Genomic DNA, 5,480 nt, shown 5'->3' on the forward strand with positions numbered 1-5,480 from the left:
AACCCTGCTGAAAATGGCGTCTCGCTCTCACTGCTGAACACAGAACTGGTCTGCGCTGTGGCCTCTCGCCCTGAATCACTAACTCTCCCCCACTGGGAGTGCGAACTCTCACTAACTGCAGCTCATAATCTATCACCGCCCCATTGGGGCTCAGCCTATCCATGCCTACTATAACCTTATTCCCTCGTAGGGGAATAGGGACTAAGTCCACTGGAAACTGCTCATCAAATAACTGTAGAGAACATCCTCTGTGTACCCTTGCAACCCTAACGGTCCTATCAGCTGCTATCTCAACCTCAAGTGGACAATATAGCTCCCCTGGAGCTCTGCTAAGAGCAAGAGAGACGAATGATCGGGTAGCCCCCGAATCAAACAATACTATAGCTAAAATGTTGTTCACTGAGAACGACCCTATACAAAACATATAACCATAAGAAACAGTCAATAATAAATGCAAAGATAAGGGAGAAATACATACCCGTCACCACGTCAGGAGTTGCTCGCGCCTCCTCTACTGTCAGCTGAAAAGCCCTACTCTTCGCCACCGGTATCTCAACTCGGCCCTGGCGGCCATCTGTAATCCTCAAAGTAGCAGTGGCAGGTGCTAACACCTTCCCTGCAGCTGCTAAACTCGGATACTAGGACTTTTTATGTCCCCTCTGATTTCACTGAAAGAAAATCAGATCTGATGCCATAGTGGCGGTGGTAGTGGCAGTACAATCCTTGCTAATATGCCCAGTCCGGCCACACTTGTAGCAGCCGGAACTTCTTGCCTTGCACACCCCGCCGTGCAATCTCCCACACTTGCCACATCGACTGTAGCTCTGCTGACTCCTGGATCTATGATCTGAAACCTTGGGCTTTTTGCCTGAGCTCCCTGTACCCAAAGCCGCCTCCAGCTTCCTCTTCCTCTCCATCTCAAGGTCAATCTCTCTCTCTCTCTCTGGAAATCATATCATCCAGCGTTTTACAGCTGGATCGACTCACAAACTGGCGGATATCACACTGCAGCATCTCATGATAATGGGCTATCTTCATTTTCTCATCTGCTGCGTACTGAGGAACGAGAAGTGCCCTCTCCCTAAACTTGGCAGTAATCTCCGCCACTGTCTCTATAGTCTGGGTCAAATCCTGGAACTCACGTGCTAACTTCTACAACTCAATAACGGGTGCGAACTCAGCTACGAACCTGGTGGTAAACTCCGCCCAGGTCATGGCATCCAAAGCTACGTCACTCCCAATGGCATGACCAATCTCCTCCCACCAATCCCGTGCTCTGTCCTTCAGAAGACAGGATGCCAACTTGACCTTGTCCCCCTCGGGACACCTGCTTGTGCGGAAAGCATTGGCCACGTCCGCCAACCATCTGGTACTCGCTATGGGGTCCCGCGCCCCATGGTAATCTGGAGCTCCACATGCCCGGAACTCCTTGAAAGTAAGTGTGCGCGCCCCCACCATGGCTGCCACCTCAGCACGAAATGCGCCTAGCTTCTCTTCCATCAGCTCTAATATACCCTCCTTGATCGAACCAAGGATCACTGGAGTCTGCTCAAGAATGATACGAGTAACCTCTGAAGTGAAGATTTCTCTAGTCTGCTCATCCAACTGCTCGGCTCCCGTGCCTGATCCCGATCCCTCTTCGGCACCTGAACTGCCGCCTGCTGGTCTAGGGCGTAGAACCACCATTCTGAAAATACATCACAATAACCGTCAGAACACAGATATGACTCGAGGGATCATTACTACTACTGGCTTTTCGGTCTCATATCATCCTTCCTCGATTCAAGTACGGATCCTCTGCTTCTAGTAGTATGGGCCCCTACTACCTTCGACTTCTATCCGTACTTTCCTCAAGAACTGCCTCGACTCCACCTAGCCACTACTACTGTTGCTGATCTCTACTGCTCTCATCCTAGGCTCGCCTTAGGGAAATCTCTGACTCAACCCAACTAGTCCTCAACTGCTGAAGGCCTCCTTGTAATGCCAATTAGCCATTACCTGAATACCATCACATGTGGCGAGGCTCAGATAATCCTTCGAGTAAAAGACTCGTCCCCACAACGGTTAGACTCAAACAAGAGCTGTGCAACAGGGACAAATCCAACACTCTGAGATTATTTAACCCTGTTCACATGTGATGTGGCATATTCACCTAATGGCTAACTCCCATCACTCAGAGTCCCACAAAGCACGAAGCAAACAACATTCAGACACGGAAAACTACTCAAGCAATTTTATCCTCATAATGAGAAACTGTATTAGCATACAATGCTAAGCTCATGCTATCATGCATAACCTAAACAAGCTATCCTACTGCTGTCTACTCAACTTCTAGCATGAAATTCTCATAAGGCTGAAACACATAAAGCAGACACATAAGGCATCCTCCTAGATCCTTAGTCCTATACTAGCATGTTGTTCTACTGAAACTGGAACTGGAACTAAAATTGAAACTAAAAATGATAATCATAAAATTGTATGGGTAATTTGAGAGTACTTATTTGAGCTTGGCTGATCGCATGCACCACACACTTTTCTCTTTATCAAACTCTTTTCTTTCTAAGTTCTTTTCAAAAATGTTTTTCTTTTAAAACCTTTTACCATTTCCTTAGTTTGAGTTCAGACACACCAAAGAGTGTATCTGAATCCCTCAAACCAAGGCTCTGATCCCAACTTGTAACATCCAAAAATACGACCCAAATTTTTTTTTTGTTTTAATAATAATAAAAATCATATACTGAACGTCATATCATAAAACCATACGTCAAATATCTCAAATCATAATAAAATGTTGTGAAACAACTATATCAAATCAGACTATGAATCAAAACAAACTCACATGACAAAGACTGAAGCTGTAGTGTGTGCGATGCCATCAACCCGAGCTCTTCACTTTATTTGCAGACGTACCTGAAACCAAAACTGAAACTGTAAGCACGAAGCTTAGTGAGATCCCCCAAACTACCACATACCATACAACACATATAAATCACATACTAGGCCTTGCCCACTGCATCGGACCGAAGTTCGAAAACTGCATCGGACCGAAGTCCGGAACTGTCTGGGACCTTGTCCCCTGCATCGGCCCAGTGTCCGAAACTCGGTGCATCGGACCGAAGTCCGGAACTGACTGCATCGGACCACAGTCCAGAACTAACTGATCATAGCATAGCATAAACACATATCAACTAGGATAACACATATCATCTAGCATAAACACATATACTGCATACTGCATCAGGTCGTAGCCCGGAACACATAACACATAAGTCCTATCTGAGCCACAAAGGCACCAAACATACTAACTACTGCATCGGACCGAAGTCCGGAAACTACTGCTAGCTAAACGAGCCGGCATTGTGGCCTTAGACCCGTTCCTACTTGAAGGAAACTCACCTCGTAATCTGGCTGCTAAATGAACTACTCGGGAAATTGACTGCATCAGACCGAAGTCCGGAACTAACTGATCATAGCATAGTATAAACACATATCAACTAGCATAACACATATCATCTAGCATCAACACATATACTGCATACTGCATCACGCCGTAGCCCGGAACACATAACATATAAATCCTGTCTGAGCCACGAAGGCACCAAACATACTAACTACTGCATCGGACCGAAGTCCAGAAATTAATGCTAGCTAAAGGGATCGGCATTGTGGCCTTAGACCCGTTCCTACTGGAAGGAAACTCACCTCGTAATCTGGCTACTGAATGAACTGCTCGGGAAACTATCTGTTGCTGCTCCGGTATCTCCCCGGCTACAATTTCCATAAGTACACTCAATCAATCACTGATAACTATACTGAGGGTAAAATGACTATTTTACCACTGGTCAAAGTCAACCGATGGTTCAAAGTCAACATTCAGTTGACCTGACTCGTCGAGTTGGGTCACCAACTCGTCGAGTCCTTACTCTCACTTTCTTGCTTCTGCTCGCTACTACACGTCAAGTTTGGCATAAACTCGACGAGTTCCTCTTCGATACTAACACTCAGTCAATCTACATCCGACGTGCCGAGTTGTATGAACAACTCGTCGAGTCCTCCTTCAACACATGAATACTTTGGCTGTGACTCGCCGAGTTGTATGAACAACTCATCGAGTCTGTTCTTGAGGTATAAAGATTGCCTTGGACTCGCCGAGTCAGGGCGTTGACTCGCCAAGTCCCTACATGAATGAGTCCGATCTCCGACTCACTGAGTCCTCCCATAACTCACTGATTCCACTCGGCATAACACATAAAAAGGAAGAACTCGGGGACTCACGACTCGACTCGCCGAGTCTGATGAACAACTCGTCGAGTTGGTTGCATGTAATACTACTTTGATGATTATGCTCAAATCTAATGCGTACAACTTATAGATCTGGGTTCATAAAGCCTGGCTACCACGTAAAGTTTCCAACTTTACGTGTACAAATGCATGAAAATGGATTTAAAGGCTAACAAGACACTTGATGAAATAGATCTAGGGCTTTCAAACAAAAAGGCTCCATAAAGGTGTTAGATCCACAACTTTGGGACTGAAACATGGCTAGACCCAGAGTCCAATCACCCTAATGTGATTTCTCTACCATAAATAAGCTAAGGAATGGATAAAATGGTCTAAACATGATTCAACAAAGGAGAAATAATCATAGCAACAGAGGGGATCCGGTTTTACCTCAATAACTCTGAAATAGATGCAAGATCTTGGACCTTCTTCTACTCCCTTGGATCTAGCTACTTCTTCTCTTCCAAAACTTCAAGATTCACACAATAAGTGCTCAAAATGCTCAAGGAAAGGTTAGGGTTGCTAAATGATGCTCTGAGGGTGAAGGGGGGCGAGGTTGGGGTTCATAACATGGCTTAAAAATAGTGCAAAACCCGGGGATTTAGGGTTTCATTCAGACTAATGGACTTACCGAGTCGCCAACTCAAACGTGCTCGAAATCCCGTCTCTACTCGACGAGTCGGGCTACTGACTCGTCGAGTCCCTCTTGAAACTTGAATAAATAATAATATTAAATAACATACCAGAATCGGGGCGTTACAACACCCCCGAAGCACAAGGTACAAGCCCATTACGCACAAAATCAGCATTACGCAGAGCGTACACTTACTTATGCCCAATGTACTCCTCAGGGACCCAAAAATCCGAAATAAGCTCTTAATGGTTATTATGAATTTTGTTACATATTATAGCATGATTGACTTCCGAATTCAAGAATTGTATTGTCATAAATTATGCATCTTATTGAATATGTAACTTATCGACTTTATGGAAATTGTTGGTTTCATGTTGGTTGAAACCTGAAAATTATTCTAATGCAGTTGTCATGCTGCCCAAATTTTATCACAACAAACAATAAAATTTTGAAATATGATAAGTCTTGTGAATCTGAAATATTAAAATACTTCAAGCAATACTTGTTCCTAAATGATAAAGAATTATAATTATCTAATAAACTTAAAACAAAAAGTTTAGGACTA

This window comes from Lactuca saligna, chromosome 7 (genome assembly GCF_052625555.1).
Source record: "Lactuca saligna cultivar CGN05327 chromosome 7, ASM5262555v1, whole genome shotgun sequence".
Lineage (NCBI taxonomy): Eukaryota > Viridiplantae > Streptophyta > Magnoliopsida > Asterales > Asteraceae > Lactuca > Lactuca saligna.